This window comes from Mastomys coucha, unplaced genomic scaffold (assembly GCF_008632895.1).
Source record: "Mastomys coucha isolate ucsf_1 unplaced genomic scaffold, UCSF_Mcou_1 pScaffold15, whole genome shotgun sequence".
In the NCBI taxonomy this organism is placed as follows: domain Eukaryota; kingdom Metazoa; phylum Chordata; class Mammalia; order Rodentia; family Muridae; genus Mastomys; species Mastomys coucha.
Window position 1 is genome coordinate 27,829,168 of NW_022196897.1, and position 18,488 is coordinate 27,847,655.

Consider the following 18,488-nt stretch of genomic DNA (forward strand, 5'->3'; position numbering starts at 1 on the left):
TAATAATAATAATAATAATAATAAAGATTGTCTAGCTTCAAATGGACTTTGAAATATTTTAGAAATTTAACTTTCTTTGTACCAAATAATTGGAGATATGCTTTTATGTAGATTAGTATACTGGAACAAACATTAATAAGGAACATCTAAAATTTTTAAAAATAAAGCAATGTAGGTCTTTATCAAAGCCTACAAAGAAATCACCTGCTAGACCATTTAAGTAACAAGGGAGGATGGGATTGTTTCTAAGATTTCAAGAGCACATGAAATAGGATCTTATCTGGGAATACGTAAAGAAAGGGCAGTCCTTTGCTTTTCGCCATTAAGTTCTCCCAAATACAGAACCATAAAGCTCACCAAAATTTCAATACTATCTACAGTGAATAAGGAGGCTAAGCTTACAGAAGTACATAATTGAAAATGAGGTATGAAAATTTTGTGGTAGAAAACAAAAGATTAAAAAAACTAGGTAGAGTCATAATGGCAAATCCTTTGTGGAATGAATTTATTTTAATTGCATAAATTTGAAGCTGTGCAGTGTGTCTCCAAATATAGTTTCTCTCTTTCCTCCCTGAATTCTGCAGTTAGGGATGAGAAGTTTATTGCTCTCTACCAACATGAAAGTCCTGAAATGAGATATTGAACGAGAGTCTATATGGTCTGGGAGAGTTCTGCAAATGTCCTTTAAAAGGGACAGTGCTGGAAATATTATTAAGTTGCAAAAACAAGATTGGATTTTTAAATCAAATGAAAGTATTATTCTGGCCTTAAAGTGCTGGTAAAGGTTTTAAAATAATTTCCAGAAACTATATTTTGTACAGCATTTGTTCCCGAGCACTCTTCTGGCAAAACACCCAAGTAAGACAGTGCGCAGAACTCTTCTCAGCGCTAGCTCTCTTGCATAATGTATAGTTAAATGCTAATTGCTTCAGAAAATTGTTTTTTATTTTTATTCTTTTGGAAAGAAAATGAGTAATAAAACTTTAATTTTGACTGTAATAGAGCACAACTGCACTGAGATACTGGACAAGGACGCAATCTGTTTCAAAGAGAAGTTCCTCTTTTAAGGGTTCATGATTTGCCAAAGAACGGTACCCTAGACTGAAATAGTATGCAAAAGGAAAGACTTTTATTTTGCAGAAGTTCAGCATTTGGAAGTCCACCATTTACCAAGATGGAGATGTCCAAGTGAGGAGGCAGGCTCAATTTAAATCAGATTAAATCCAGGGAGGGATAGGTTACCTTTGTCTTCAATGGATGTCTCAGTCTCTCAGGGTATGGGTGTCTTTTGGATTTCCTAAGGCTCTGGGACATTACAGAACTGGTGCTGTGAGCTGGGGCTAGGGTTGGGGTGGGGGCAGGGCTGGAGACTGTTGCTGAAGAAGCTTGGAGTTAACTGGTATTAACTCACTGCTCCTGCCTCAGTCCAGATTGGATACCTTCAGCTTCAGTTTGTCTTTCTCAGTAATTTACTTGCCCAGACTTACCCAGTTCTGGGAAACAGAAATTTAGGCCTAGTCTCTAGAACTGTCAATTTGAAGTCCATCAGGGAGTCTGGTTGTCTCAGTCCTTTCTTTCCCTGCTTGAGTAATGGGCCATCTTGAATGCTTGAGATGTTTCTATGGGCTGTTATTGTTGCTTGAAAATCATCAATTGAATGGTAGATATCCATTTTTTAACTTTTTTTATTTTATAAATTAATCTATTTTATTAGATATTTTCTTTATTTACATTTCAAATGTTATGCCCTTTCCTTGCTTCCCCTCTGAAAAAAACTCCTATTCCCTTTCCCTTCCCCTGCTTACCAACCTACCTGGTCCTGGCATTCCCCTACACTCTGGCATAGAGCCTTCACAAGGCCAAGGGTCTTTCCTCCCACTGATGACCGACTAGGACATATATATATATATAGGACATATATATATATATACATATATATATATATGACTCATGGCTCCAGCTATATATGTATAGCTGGAGCCATGAGTCCCACCATGTGTACTATTTGGTTGGTGGTTTAGTTCGCGGGAGCTCTGGGGGTACAGGTTATTTCATATTGTTGTTCCTCATGAGGCTGCAAACCCTTCAGCTCCTTGGGTTCTTTCTCTAGCTCCTTCATTGGGGACCCTGTGCTCAGTCCAATGGATGGCTGTGAGCATCTACTTCTGTATTATTTGGGCACTGGAAGAACCTCTCAGGATACAACTATATCAGGCTCCTGTCAGCCAGCACTTGCTGGCATCCACAATAGTGTCTGAGTTTGGTGAATGTATATGGGAAGGATCCCCAGGTGGGGCAGTCAGTTTGGTGGTTCCTCAGAAAATTGGACATAGTACTTCTGGAGGACCCAGCAATACTACTCCTGGAAATGTACCCCAGAAGATGCTTCAACATGTAATAAGGACACATGTTCCAACATGTAATAAAGATACAATGTTCATAGCAGCCTTATTTTTAATAGCCAGAAGCTGGAAACAACCCAGATGTCCCTCAGCAGAGGAATGGATACAGAAAATGTGGTACATCTACATAACAGAGTACTACTCTGCTATTAAAAACAATGAATTTATGGAATTCTTAGGGAAATTGATGCATCTGGAGGACATCATCCTTAGTGAGGTAACCCAATCACAAAATAACACACATGGTATGCACTCACTGATAAGTGGATATTAGCCTAGAAGCTTGGAATACCCAAGATACAATCCCCAAACCACAAGAAACTCAAGAAGAAGGAAGACCAAAATGTGGATACTTCAGTCTCTTGAGGGTTAAGTGCACCATCTCTGAGTGAACACAGGCTGGGAAGTCCTCTACTGTGTATGTGTTGGGGGCCTCATATCATCTGGTGTATGCTGCCTTAGGTCATGGTGATCTGATAAGATGCATAAGATCATTTCAATCTTCTTGTATTGGTTGAGACTTGTTTTGTGCCCAATTACACGGCCAATTTTGGAGAAGGTACCATGAGGTACTGAGAAGAAGCTGTATTCTTTTATTTTAGGGTGAAATCTTCTGTAGATATCTGTTAAATCCATTTGGTTCATAACTTCTATTAGTTTCACCATGTCTCTGTTTATTTTGTGCTTCAATGACCTGTCTATTTGTGAGAGTGTGGTGTTGAAGTCTCCCACTATTGTTGTGTGGGGTTCAATGTGTGGTTTGAGCTTTTAGCAAAGTGTCTTTTATGAATGTAGGTATTCTTACATTTGGGGCATAGATATTCAGAATTGAGACTTTTACTTGGTGGATTTTTTTCCCTTGATGAATAGGAAGTGTCTTTCCTCGTCTTTTTTGATATTTTTGGTTGAAAGTCTATTTTATTGACTATTAGGATGCTAACTCCATCTTGTTCATATTGTTCTCCTTACCAGTTGTTGCTGGTGCAGACTGCCAGTTAGTTCACTCCCCTGAAGACACCACAGCCTACAGGCATCCAAGGAGATCTACTATATACAGGGCACCTGATAAGAACCCTCCTGTAGTCCCACATCTGCTGCTAGGAACCCAGTAGACATGGGCCCCATCACCCCCCAACCCGGGCTCTCTGATTTCCGTTCCCCTTCTGAATGGAGCCATCTGCTGTGGCAGACAGCCAGGTAGTCTACAGCCCCCTTTCCAGTTTTAAAGCCTGGGTTAGATCATTTACTTCAGTGATTTGGGCTGAAGTTCCCAGTGGCAAAGGAGACTCCAAGTAAATTACCACCAGCGCCGCATAACTGGATCCATCCTGGGTGAATTTGCTCCCATCTGTGAAGTAGAAACGTTCCTCATATTGACAGGGTATATCCGTCATGGTTGGCCTGATGTTCTGGACATTCCCTAGTAGAGCAATCTTATTGCAGGTCTGAGGGTGGGTCATATACCAGGGTTGTTGGGTTTAGGGCAGATGTGGGTATATATCTTATGTGAGGGTGATTCAAAAGTAGAGTCTGAAAGTGGACTAGTCTGGTGTTGGACAGCCATTGGCCAGGTGGATTCTTGAGGGTCCCCTTAATAACATGGGGGAGGGGGATAACAAGTTCCTGCCCCATGGTTATTTTGTCAGCATACTCTATTAGCAGGGCAGTAGCAGCTATCATTCAGAGGCAGGCTGGCAAACTTGGACTACCAGACCCAGTTTCTTAGATAAATCAGCCATAGGTCTTTTCCAAATATTTGACTGAGTGGAAAGGTTTGGGAATGTCTAGGAAGGCCAGGGCCAGTGCCTCTAATAAAGCTTTTCTTAAAGTCTTAAAAGTCAAATCTATCCCATGGGTTCACTTTAATTTATCTTCTTGGCCCCTGGTGGCTATCTGAGTGAATACTGGCACCCAGAGTCCACAAAAACGGGTAGATCCCAGAAATTACTATATTTGCCTTCAGGTTGATGGAAATGGAATGCTTAAGGATGTTTTGCATTTGGGGGTGGGCTAGCTGGTACTCACCCAAGTCCTCATGTTGTGCCTCATCAAAGATTGTAGGTAAGTACTTGAATCCTTGAGGTTGGAGTATCCAAGTCAGTTGTCTGTTGAAGCCTCTGTCCAAATATTGTCATTTAAAGGCAAATAGAGGCTGGCTTCTGTGTACCAGAGGCCAACAGAAGAAGGCATCTTTCAGGTCCAGCCCAGTATACATAGTATGCTCAAGAGGGAGGTTTCTCAGCAGGTTGTATGATTTTGGAACTATAGAATGGATGTCTTCCACCCACTTATTTACCTCCCTTAAATCCTTCACAGGCTGATAGTAATTGGAATGGGGTTTCTTGACAAGAAGAAGGCATGGGGATGTTCCATGCTGATTAGCAAGGAATCAAATATCAATGCTTCCCAGATCCAGTTAATGTGTGGAGTGATCCCTGTTCAAGATTCTCTGGGCACTGGATATTGCCTGATTCTTGCTGGGGTGACCCCAGCCTTTAAAATGGAGTACAACTGGGCCCACTTGGATTTTTTGTTTTGTTTTGTTTTGTTTTGTTTTTTGTTTTGTTTCTGCTCAGACCTCAGGGACTCCTAGTCCAGAAAACCCTGGAATAACAGCCTTGGAGATAGGGCTTGTTGAGGGAACAATTTGCGTTATTTTTCTAGAGTCTATGTCAGAATATGGATGGTGCCATTCTTATCCAGCACTTCCACTCCCTCTGGGCAAAATGTATTTAGGCTCCCATTTTGGAGGGGGGTCTCCTCTCAGCAGAGGGTATGGGCATTCAGGCACGACCATAAATGAGTGAGTTATCCATCCCACTCCCAAGTCCACCTTTCTTTGGGTAGCCCATGGATAGATAGGGCTTAGTGACTGTTGTGCCTTATACCCATGTTTTTTGATTTGATAATGACCCCGGAGATTCCTTCAAAACAGCATGTTGTACCCCTGTGTCCACCAGAAAGTATGTGGGCTTCCCCTTTTCCTTTAAGGTTATTCATGGTGTTGAGCCCCAACATCCTCAATTGTCTAGTTTATCTAATTTCAGAATCTTTGGACCATTTCTTTGATTTTTCTTAGGGCACTCTTTTTTTTTTTTTCTTTCAATAGACACATTGGACTTTCTCTAATGGAGGATGGGCCCTCAGTAGGGGCTGGCTTAATTTTCCTCTGAGAGCTAGGGTTTTGAGCTCTCTCTCATCAGGATGGCCTCACTCAGAGTGAGAGAACCTGGAGCAGTTGTGGACTGTCATCCCAGGTGGGCTGGTGAGTCAGCACAATTGAAGACCTATGAAAGCTGATGGTCTTTCTGACAATGAGAATTCTGCAACTTCTGATTTTAAAGCTCATTACTGGCAAGTGGCACATAAGTCATGAATTGTTTATCTTAGGATCTGGTGTTCCTGTAGCACAGAAGGTTAGGTCTTAGTAGAGTAAGCCTTCTGGGTGGGATGGACTTCCCCTGCCTATGCCCAGGTATGTAGGGGCAGTGATACCAGGAACAGGAACATAAGGAGGAAGACAGAGATCCTCCTTGGGAGCAGAAGTGGGAGCTAAGCAGGGAACAAACCTGAGGCTTCTTTAGAGATAAGAGGGTGGAAAGCAGCTCCAGCTATTGACAAAAATAATCTCATCCAAACGAGGGGAATCTCAAATAGATATTGCCACATGATGATATATGGTACTTGGTCTGGGTAGCCCCTTCCTCATAGACTACAGTATTCACCCTAAAAATGCTGAGAAGATGAAGCATTCCCTCCTCAGGCTATCCTACTTTATGGGTGGGCCATTCATTCCTGCAAAAGATCGTCAGTTTGCCTCAATGAAAAATTAGACTCCAGTTTTCTGTATCTTGGTGAAAGTCTTTGAAGTGGTTCAGGACTGAGCCAAGTGCCTGTCCTATCCTAGGAATCAAAGAAAAAAAACTGTATGAGAGGACAAAAAGCACAAACATAATACACATGACAGATACAGGAAAAAGAAAGCAAAATAAAAGGGAATAGAAATAAATAATGAGAAAACAAAATAAATAAAAGGAAAAACAAATTAAAAGGAAAAGGAGAGCAAAATAAAAAGGCTATCCCAAAGACTCAGTGCCAGTTCAGAAATCAGATGATAACTAAGAAGTTCTCTTGCTTCTGATACGGGGTTGGGAGCTTCCACCATTTCCCCTGTCTGGGTAATACAATAAAAGTCTACTTTGTCCCTTTTAGCCTCCAGACTAAACCCAAAACATAAACACAGAGATGGATAAGACAAAAGACAACCAGGACTTACCAGTCAAAAATAAAAGCACTCAATTATTTTGGTCAGGGGCCTCCAGTGAATCCTGGATGGATTCCAAATGTAAGGGTTGATGATTCACCAGAGAATAATACCCAAGACACAAAGAGTGCAAAAGGAAATACTATCTTATTCTGTAGAAGTCTGGCATTTGTTGGTCTTCCATTTACCAAGTCAGAGACACCCAGACATAAAGCAGATTAAGGGAATTCCAGGGAGGGGTGGGTAACATTTATCTTGTTTTGTTTGCTCTCAAAAGGTATGGGTGTTTTGGGAATTGGCTAAGGTTCTGGGGACATTCCAGAACTGTTGCTGCAGGGCCCTGGAAACTGTTATGGGGAAGCCTGGAAGCAGTGGCTGACCCCCTGTCCCTGCTTCAGGCCAGATTGTGAGGCAGTTTCGGGTTGGCTGCCCTAAGCCTGTTGTGGACGTAAGAACTTGGAATGCAGGTACGAGTTATGCTGACTTAGTAAAGTGGTAGCAGTTGGTTCTCATCTAGGACTGATATCCTCACTAGTTCCATGTTGCTGGTTAGGCTATTGAGTAGGCTATAAGCCTAATTAGAGAGCTTTCAGTTAACTATCAAGATATGGGTACCACTATTTTACCATTAACAAGAATACTTGCCATTCTTGCTTTTCATAGGCATTACAACTCAGAAGGATTATTGGTTCCTTTCCTCTTTTAGAAGATTACAGAGCATTTTCAGTGCCAAAACCCAGCTTCATCTTGGAGAGGAGTTCTGAAAGGAGTGTGTGGGAGCTGCAAAAATAAAAAAGTCAAAATCAAGTCATGGGTCCAACCTGGAGGCCTATGTTCTGCTGACACAGCTTTCCAGACTGCTCTTCCTCTCTGAGTTCTGCTCTGCTCTAGACATTTTCTTTGCTATTCTAAAAATGATATGGTTAAGAGAGTGAGCATTCTGCTCAAGATAGTTCTCTCTGCTAGTAAAAATTCTAAAAGCTCTCTGAATAGCTTATGTGTTTTTCTAACCAAAGTCAGAAAAGCTGCTGTAAAAAGTTCTTGGATCTTCCAACCAAGTTAAAGTCCTGTTAGAAAAAAAAAAGTAATTCTTGGGTTTCCAATCAAAATCAGAAAAGCCAGAAAAAATTATAAAAGAGCTATGTTCACTCTCCAGACAGCCTTCACTGGATAGCTGCTACAAAACATTCTAAAAGGTAAGTTAACTCTCTAAGTAATTCTTGGGATTTCTGACCAGAAATCCTGTTAGAAAAAAATTTAAAAGAGCTATGAAAAATTCTAAAAGAGCTTTTTGCTTTTCATGGATTTTTCAGACCAATGTCAGGAATCCTTTTAGAAAAAAAGTGCTTCAAGAGCTATTTTCACTCTCCAGAAATTTCCAGACAGCTCTGCTCTCAATAGTGAATAAATTCTAAAAAAGAAAACTGTTACTACTTTCTAGTAGTTTATCTCATGCAGACAGAAAGCCCAGTTTTTTATTTACATATCAATTTAGTTATTTATCCCAGGTTCCCTTTTGATTATTCTATGAATCAGCATCTAGTCACCCCAGCCCTGTGATTCTTAAATATCAAGCACAGGTTTTGTTTTGTTCTGTTTTAGTTTTTTTTGAACATTGTGAAAGAATTCAGAGATCTGCCTGACTCTGTTAAGTACAGACAATAAGCTAGCTGGGTGGGATCCTGCCCTGGAACTACCATTCCAACCACACCTGGTCCTAAATTTACTCTGTTCCTGGCTGACTTTGAACTCATGCATCTACCTGCATTTGCATCTGCCTCTATTTTATCTTTCTGACAAGCTGTCTCATAGTGCAGCTGTATGTGTTCCTTTAGATCTGTGAAGCCTCTTATACAATTCATATTCTTATATTTTTGCATAGTTGAGAAATTATATATTTTCAAATTCCTGTTTTTAGAGTTCTTTCCCACATCCTTAAGGGCTTTCCTGAAGGTACCAGTGTTTACCATTTTGTGGAGGCATTAGTCACATTGCCTCCCAGACTCATGCTGTCTGTTGTTATCATGGAGTCATTAATGTTAACAGGGAGGACATTCCTCAGAGGAAAATGAAAATATATACATTATTATGTAAACAAGCCTGATGCTCATAGCAACTATTGATATTCATGAAGGCCCACATCTGCTGGCCCTGCCCAAGAGATAAGAACTAAGTCATTCTGTACCCACCAAAGCCATACCAAATACAGCAATTCAGTATTATAAAACCTAGTCCTAGACAGGAGCTTTCCGGGAAAAAATACATAGGATAAACAGGTTTCAAAATATTTTGTTCCATTAATCAGTGATTCCAGAATATTAGAAATAATATTATAAACACTGATAATAAAAGAAAACTTTATAGCAAGAACATTAAAAAAGTATATTGAATTTGGTGGAATTTTAGTTGAAAAGATTTATAATATTGCCTTAAAAAGAAAGGATACAAAATGACAAGTTTTAAAACATTGAAAAAATTTAAAGATTCATAGAAAATAAAAAGAAAGAAAACATTGGATAACCTAAATTATTGATATTTGGAGAGAGTACCTGTCATAAAAATTGGATCAATAACTAGCATAACATAGAAAATGCTTAGATTTTCCACAAGGAAATTAAGGAGATTTATTTTAAATTAATGTAATAGCTGGTTAACACCTATTACATTGGCCTAAAATAATTCCTACTGCAACATAAATAATAATCATTTTAGAATGTTTTCATTCGCATCTTCAAGCAGATTGCAGATTGAAAGTACATGATGAAAGCACATAATGAAAGTCATGTTAATGATGATTAGTATAAAATTTATATAGAATTTCAATTATAAATTACATTATAAATAGAATAACTGTGGAACCACAGTTACTTCATAAGAGGTTTTCAAAAGAATTATGTTTTAAGCTCTTCCCAAAATGATGTTACAAATATGTGTAATTCTTTAACAATTCAATATAGAAGATGGGAATTCTTTCTAAAGCTGTCCATGTTCTCCACTGCTGTATGATTTTCAAATATTTTCTGTAATGTAGTACACTATGAAGATATAATATAATACTGCATGTGGAACACTGGTCATCTTTGCACCCTTAAATATGTTATAAGGTTGCTGAAGTGTATTTGTTAACAGTTGATGGCTTCTGGCAAAGGGGGTGGGGGGGAAGGACTCAGTTATCTTTAATGGCAGGCCACTGGGAGTTTGACCATGCTCCTATAAGTATATGGGCAACACAAATTGGACTTGATGTATTTTTTCTTTTTGGGGGGGTGTACAAAAAGGCTGGGAGTGATCCTGGGAAAAAAGGGAAGTGATTGTGATCAGGGTGTATTGTGTGAAATTTACAAATATTGATTCCAAAATAAAAATATTATCTTGTGAAAAAAATTGAATGGGGAAAGATTAAAGTTGTGATCAGAACTCAAACTTGAATTTTCTCCACTACTCCAGGTTATCTAAAAATTATGTTTGATTTCATTAATATGGATTGTTGTTAATATACTTCATGGTCTTCATTTCCTGGAGCCTCAAGAATAAGGCTAAAAGGAAGGAGAGGAATAGAGAAAGGAAGAGAAATATCTTGCACCTTTGTGGCTACCTGCAGCCACACACAAACGGTCTTCTGGAATGGGAGTTAGAGCCTGTGAAAAATTAAGGGAACCGGAATGCGGGAAGGGGTTAAAAAATGAGACCAAGGCATGGTGTGCTTTCAGTTCTCCATCATTACTGAACTCTGTTTGTTACAAGCCGGTAGGTAGAGAAAAAAACCCTCCCCCACTCTGTCAGCCACTTATGGCCCAATCAGCATCTTCATCTTCAGTCTCTGGAGGCGGGACTTCTAGTGTAACAGGAACTTGGAGAGAGGCGTGGCTATTAGCAGGAGGTTGGAGAGACACATGGCTAGTGTGGCTATCTGCAGGAGCTTATAGAAAGGCGTGGCTATTTGTGACAAGGCAAGGTCTGAAAGAACCAGCTCTTAGCTGGAGGAGGGTCACACACCTTTTCATTTCACAAGGAAAATAAAACTTCTTCAAGACTTTGAAAAAAGAGGTCTGGCATTATTGAAGGATGTGTGTCATTGGCGATGGACTTTGAGGTTTCAAAAACCCACACCAGGTCCAATGCCTGTGTCTGTGGACTGCATTAAAGCTCTCAGCTACTGCTCCATGTCTGTTTGCTTTTTGTCGTGATAATTATGGAACCCTCTGAAACTGTAAGCAAGCACCAATGAAAATATTTTATTAGATATTTTCTTTATTTACATTTCAAATGATATCTCCTTTTCCAGTTTTTCCTCTGATGGGGGGGGGGACAAAAAACCAAACCAAACAAAACAAAAAACCCTGTTCTCTTCCCCTTCCCCCTGCTCACCAACCCACCCCCTCTTGGCCCTGGAATTTCCCTACACTGGGGCATAGAACCTTCACAGGAGCAAGGGCCTCTCCTCCCATTGATGACCAACTAGGTCATCCTTTGCTATATATATGCTGCTGGAGCCATGACTCCCACCATGTGTACTCTTTGGTTGGTGGTTTAGTCCCTGGGAGCTCCAAGGGTACTAGTTAGTTCATACTTTTGTTCCTCCTAAGGGGCTGCAAACCCTTCAGCTCCTTGGGTCCTTTCTCTAGCTCCTTCATTGAGGACCTTGTGCTTAGTTCAATGGATGCCTGTGAGCCTCTACTTCTGTATTAGTCAGGTACTGTCAGAGCCTCTCAGGAGACAGCTGTATCAGGCTCCTGTCAGCCAGCACTTGCTGGGATCCACAATAGTATCAGGATTTGGTGATTGAATATGGGAAGGATTCCCAGGTGGAGCAGTCTCTGGATTGCCCTTCCTTCAGTCTCTGCTCCGTACTTTGTCTCTACAACTCCTTCTATGGGTATTTTGTACCCCCTCCTAAGACGGAATGAAGCATCCACACTTTGGTCTTCCTTCTTCTTGAGTTTCTTGTGGTTTGTGGTTTGTACTTTGTGTATTCCGATCTTCTGGGCTAATATCCACTTATCAGAGAGTGAATAACATGTGTGTTCTTTGTGATTGGGTTACCTCACTCAGGATGATATTCTCCAGATCCATCTATTTCCCTAAGAATTTCATAAATTCATTGTTTTTAATAGCTGAGTAGTACTCCATTGTGTAGATGTAGCTCATTTTCTGTATCCATTTCTCTGTTGGGGGACATCTGGGTTGTTCCAGTTTCTGGCTGTTATAAATAAGGCTATTATGGACATAGTGGAACATGTGTCCTTATTACATGATGGAGCTTCTTCTGCATATATACCCAGGAGTGGTATAGCTGGGTCCTCTGAAACTGTAAGCAAGCACCAATGAAAATTTTTTGTAAGATTTTCCTTCATGATATTGTTTCTTCTCAGCAATAGAACAGTGATTAAGGCAGTCCTTCAAACCTGTCTTTTCTTTGCACCATTTAAAAGTTGACCCTGCTGACCTAGAGACTTCTTTAACATGGCACATAGTACAGTCTTCCAAAGGGCCCCTTCTAGTAGTTGCCACTGCTGCCTAGTAAACTGGATGAACTCATAATAATGAGCTGCCTCTTGCTCTTCATTACCCCACACTGTTCTCTCTTTCACATACAAGTACTCAGCCAGTCTTGTCAACCAAGATGTCCCTGGCATGGACTAACTCCACACATGACAAACTGTGCCAAACATAAAAATTCTTTCTGAAATGTTCCTATCAGTGCACAGGACAAATGATGGATATGTTGAGCCAGTTTTCAGAAGGTCTGGTAGAGCTTTTCTTGACTTTGTCTTCAGTCTCTGAGGGACCATACTTAAATTGCAAGGTGCTATTGAAAAGTATTTGAATCCTCACTTTATCACTTCTTAAGAATGTATGCCTTGCGATCAATTACCAAAACTCTTTTAGCATTCCCAGTGTTAAGCTAGGAATAGTAAACATACTAGCTTCACAAGGGATGGTAATTTTTAATATATATATGTATATATATTAAATAGCCATATATATATATGGCTATTTTCTCACAAATATGTGAGAAAAACATGGCTCATAGTAATTACTAAGAAAAAAGTAACTTAAAATATTATTACCATTCATGATTTTTAAATAATATTTTCAATATCATAATTTTCACCTGAACAATTGTTTTGAGGTCATTTTCTCCAACTTTTTTAAAAATTATTTTTTTTATTTTAAGAAATTACTTCAAAATGTAAGTTTTACAAGGTAAGAGATTTTGTTCAATTTTTGCTCAACTAGAGCAGAACTTAAAAACGTGCTTAATATATCTTAGATACCTAGGAAGGACTTGGAATGAGTTTACTCAGTTTTAGTGCATTATAATTAAAAGTCAGAATATAATTAGATCAACATTCTCTCTTTTTATATATACTCTGTTCAGATACTTGTTTATTCTTTATAATCACTGTGTTAACAGATTCATACTATTAGTCAGATAAATTAGATAGCTCTACTAAGATAGAAAATAGATATTACAGGTCAAGATAGAGGTGTCATTTTAATTTTCTAAATAAACACTAGCAAAACAGTTTGGTTGGTAACATCCTCTGAATGCAGAGAACCAGATCATCATAGATGAGAAAGATGACACAAAAATAATATTGACCAGTAAAAATGCAACTGTTCTTCTATGTTTTTGTTTTGTTTTAGCTCCTTGGCTTTTGCAAAAGGAACCATTGTGCACTTATATGCTATTTATGTTAATATCCAATAAGATGGTTTTAATCCTCTTGTCATTTATATCAAGATTCTTTCCACTTTATCTCTACTGCTAGTACAGTATTACTTGCCACTTAGCTAACAGTCAGTCAGTGAGAAGGGAAATAAAACTTTAGTAATTTGGATTCATATATATTAGTTATTATCCACATACCTGTATTTCTCTTATTCATAATTTTGTTTACTACAGTTATGTCTTTAGATGTTTTGCTTATTGGAAAAAGAACCAGCTATGATTGGCTAATTTTTTTCCCTAGCATATTAAAACTCACCTGTTTGACAAGAACCGTACTGTCATCACAGTGAGGGATGCACTGTAAGATGCTACAGTTTTTCATTCTAAATAATCAGAGCAATCATTTTGTGAAGGAAAGAACTTGGGATAGCTGTCACAGTGAAGGATCTGTTCTCCTGGAATAAAGAAGGAAGTCCTATGAATCTCATTATGTAATCATTCATATGACAGACTGAAGTAAGCCTTCAAAATAGGGTGAAATGTGGTGATCCTATTGTCATGAGTAAATACCCATAAAACTTCTAAATACAGTGTTTGTTCTAAATGCTCTCAGCAGAAACTGGTGGACATTCTAAAGAAGAGAAGAAAAAAATCAGCCAAGATGTCCAGTAGAACTGAAGCTATTTGAAAGCCCATTTCTTTGCAGAGGACTTATGCAAATATGATGACAGAATTCAGTATTACTGACTCTGACCCTACTTCCACCTAAACAGGATCCAGAAGAAAACGTAGCACTTGAGATGGCTCATACCAAAAGAAAATTTTTCTTTGGCAGTTGACAAGAAGTGAGCATATCAAAATTTTGAGGATGAATCAAAGGAATGCCATAATTTTCAATGGCTAGTAAAATTATTGACAGGCTGTTGGTATATTCCACCTCTCAAAGCTGTCTTGCAGAAACAACCTTTCTGTGCTTCTCACTATTGGAAGGATGATTTTTCTCTAAAGTAGTAATTTTACTGCTGTATGCATTACAGAATATCCAAGGACAAAGCAAGGAACTGTTACTTCCCTGCCTATGAAAAAGTGTATAAAGAATTGGTAACAGGCTGAGCAAGGCTGATATTTACCTGGTTTAACTTCTCTACTATAATGAAGAGCTGGACTCCAGAGTTATGACCAAGTTCCTTCTGCTGTCAGCAATCTCTCCACATTGAAGAAGTTTGCTCTGCCTGGAATCTAAAGGAAGCTTTTAGAGGATAAGAAATATGTAGAGTCAGCTGTTGAGATTCTCAGTTAAACCAAGCAGCTATGGATGCCTAGCACTCACAAAGCCAACCCTAAAACTTTGCAACAATGAAGTGTTTTGACTAAATTGTGACTCAACTTATTGGGAGGCTAACAAATATTCATACAGACATGACTGACAAGGAATTGCTTGGGATGATCTTTGGTTGTAGGTTTAATTTCAAACTTAAAATCATGATCACTTCCTAATATATTTTCTTGATTTTCAATGAAGCAGGGCAATCTTCTCATAATAATTTTTTAAAAGACAAGGAAAGATGGCATTGTGGCCTCATCTTTATAGATCCAGATTACTTGGTTTGGAGTAGTGTCAGGGTATCAGTTTCTGTGCAGGGAAGATTGTGGTAGAGATGTATAACATGGAGTGTAGATCTCTAGCTTACTTCCAAGTATCTTTAACTATTTCATTTTAACATAAAAAGAGACGATTAAGTTTGTGAGGTAAAATGCTATTTTAACCGATTATGCATTCTAGAGTTGGTGATAAATTGTGACAAGGTAAATATGTAAAAGAAATTAGTATAAAGTATTAAATAAAGGATAGTTCATGCAGACTTCTTTCATGCTGCATCCATATCCAGGAATAAAGGTTGTTCTCATATAAAGAAGGGGTAACTTTGATAGAGGAAATTTATTCTTTGTGACTAGAGGATAATGAACAGGTTGAAATCTTTTCTTGATGGTACCTTTTCAAATTCTTTTATGTAATCTTTTTTTCTTTTTAACACAGAAAGACATTTATTACCAGGCTAAAAATTATGAGGCAATGGATGGGGTGTGGAGAGCCAAGCAGTCATGTTTTGGGCATCTGTCCTTTATCTCTGTCTTCCTGGGCTTGTATTCAGAGTTCCTCATGTTGGTGCTCCTTTGCACAGACAACCTTTGACTGCAGGTAGAAAGATTCACCCACGGATTGATCCTTCACCTTAAATAGGTGTTCATAATTCTTCTGGACCTCTTCAGGGCTTAACTTGAAGATATTTAGAATCTGTTGGGCTTCCTGGAAATTGAGGCTAGAGAGCTTGGATGCAGCTACAGATTGGTGCCCAGCACGACCTCGAGCATCAGCAGCTGCCTGGCTTGCTCAAACTCCTGCCTTAGGGTCCTGGCAAAGGCTGTACTCACCACCTGCACACCCATCACAGAGATCTGGTCCAGGTACTTGGCCATGACAGACACTCTACTTTAGGAGGACAGGTGCCACTTTCCTACCCACTGGGACCGAACGAGGGTTGCTGGTGGGTCAGAAGTCAAGGGAGAACGGAGCCTTTTACATAATCTTTAGACAATGTGGCATGTATTTGTCATATTCTGAGCTCATCACTTTATCACATATATTATATAATGCTGCATATTATAACTTATATGTATATTATATAGCTCATAGGTGTACAGATGTATATCTGTTCCAGACACTGTGTGGATATAATGTAAGCATATAGAATACTATACATATTCTATAAATGACACGGCATGAAGTAGGCATGATTGTGTTCTGTAGGTTTTAGAAAGGAAACATACTGAGGGAAATTATTACACATATAACATTCCCAAGGGAATACATCTAAAGCATAAAATATTTGTGTGTCAGAATTCTTTTGAATTTCAGTCAGTTTGAGGTTGTCTATTTGCTGTGATTAAAGAAACAGAAATGTCCTCCCTCACTTTGCTTCTGTGAGGTTGTTCTTCCACCCATCCACCCACTCCTACCTCCCTGCCCTTGATTCCTCTATACTGGAACAATTATCAAGCTTTCATAGGACCAAGGACCTCTCCTCCCATTGATGCATCCTCTGCTATATATGCAACTGGTGCCATGTGTACTTCTTTGTTGATGGCTTAGTCCCTGGGAGTTCTGAGGGGTCTGGTTGGTTGATATTGTTGTTCTTCTTATGGGACTGCAAACTCCTTTAGCTCCTTCCAGACCTTTCTCTAACTCCACTATTGAGGACCCCATGCTCAGTCCAATGGTTGGCTGTGAAAATTTGCCTCTGTATTTGTAAGGCTCTGGCAAGGCCTCTCGGGAGCCAGCCATATCAGGCTCCTTTCAGCATGCACTTCTTGGCATCCACAATAGTGTCTGGGTTTGATAACTATGTATGGAATGAATCCCCAGGTTTTGTTTAGTTCTTGCTACACTATGAATAGGAATAAAATAAAATGAGTCCATGAACAAATCATGGAAAAACAGCTAACCAGAGAATGACTAGCATTAAAAAAATCAGGATGATCTGTCACTGCTGCTGATGCAGTCATGTTAGTAGTAAGTGACTGAGTGGAATAGAGAAAAATAATCTGTCATGTCATCGTGTCTAGATGCCATCTGATTGTTGAAACATGTGCTTTAGTGTTGAGACACTAAGAATGAGGCTGAGACTCCAATAAAAGGAAGATACCTCAAAGAATAAAGATGAGAACAGATTTGTCACAAAAGTTAAAAGAGGTAAGATAACCAAAATCTGATGATATGTGGCAAATGAGTCTACTAAGAAATAGCATTAAGTGTGTGATGATATGAGCTGGAGAGATGGCTCAGCCTTAAAAGGCTAGGCTCAAAATCACAATAGAGGTATGTAATGTCAGAAGAGGTAATATCTTAGTTGATTAAATTCTGACCTCAACTTTAAGTAAAAGTAAAAAGTGTTACGATTTTACTATAGATGGTTAATCTTCCAAACTTGAAAGTTTGCAGTTGGGGTTGAAAACAAAACAAGCTACACCTTGGGTCTGAGGGCAAGTAAGGGGCAGATTGAAGCCATTCTGCTGTTCATGTGTGGAAAAAAAAAGATATAGTCATTATTGATAAATTGATTAAATCTCATATTTATTTATTTATTTATTTATATTCCACTCATTGTCCTCATCTTGGTCCCTCCTCCCAGCATTGCTCATCCCATTCCTCTTCCCCCTTGCCTCAGAGAGGGTGTTTCTCCCTGCCCCTGCGCATCAAACTTCTCCCTTCCCTGGAGCCTCAAGTCTCTCGAGGATTAAGCTCATCTTCTCCTCTCTGAAGCCTGAATAGGTGTTAGTGTCCAGTGATAACCATAGGAAAGGGTTTTCTGGAAATATGGAGTCAGGAGAAAACTGGCTAGCCATAATTAATCTTACCCATGTGGAAGGCACCTTAAAAATTAGACAGAGCTCAAGAGGTATGATCACCCAGCCATCTTGCATTTAATAATTTTTTTGTTACAAGCCAACAGGTAGAATAGGTGAGGCAAAACCCCTCCCCCAAGTTCGTCAACATATAGGCCCAATCAGCAGCTTCTTTGGTCTCTGTAGAGGCGGGGCTTCGGATGTAACTGGAACAAGAAGCGAGGCGTGGCAAATAGCAGGAGATGGGCAGAGAGGTGTGGTTATGAGAGGCAGGCAGAGTCTGAAGAATCAGCCCTCAAGCCAGGAAGGTTCCAAGTAGGCAGAAGTTTTGTGCCAGGTCCTCAGATGACCTGAGTTGGTTGACCTCTCCGGGAGCTCCCTGGGGTCTGGGTAAGTTGGGACTGTTGGTCTTCCTATGTGGTTGCTCTCCTCTTCAGATTCTTCAATTCTTCCCCTAATTCAACCACAGGGGTTCCTGACTTCAGTTCAATGGTTGGGCTGGGTTGGGCATAAGTATCTACTTCTGTCTCAGGCAGCTGGGTAGGGCCTCTCAGAGGACAGCCATACCAGAGTCTCATTTGTAGGTACAAGATAGCATCTGTAATAGTGGCAGGCCTTGGTGCCCTCCCTTGAGATAGATTTAAAGTTGGGCTGGTCATTGGACCTCCTTTCATATTTTATAGTTGGTCAATACACTCTCATTGTATTATCATGCAAATCAGAATCAAAATGAATTAAGCAC

At 39.4% G+C, this 18,488-nt stretch overlaps 2 pseudogenes; one reads left to right on the forward strand and one right to left on the reverse strand.

Moving 5' to 3' along the window:
• The window catches only part of LOC116090126, a 1,191,078-nt pseudogene that overhangs the window by 150,990 nt on the left and 1,021,600 nt on the right, over positions 1–18,488 (forward strand).
• LOC116090128 lies at positions 15,444–15,820 on the reverse strand (annotated as a pseudogene).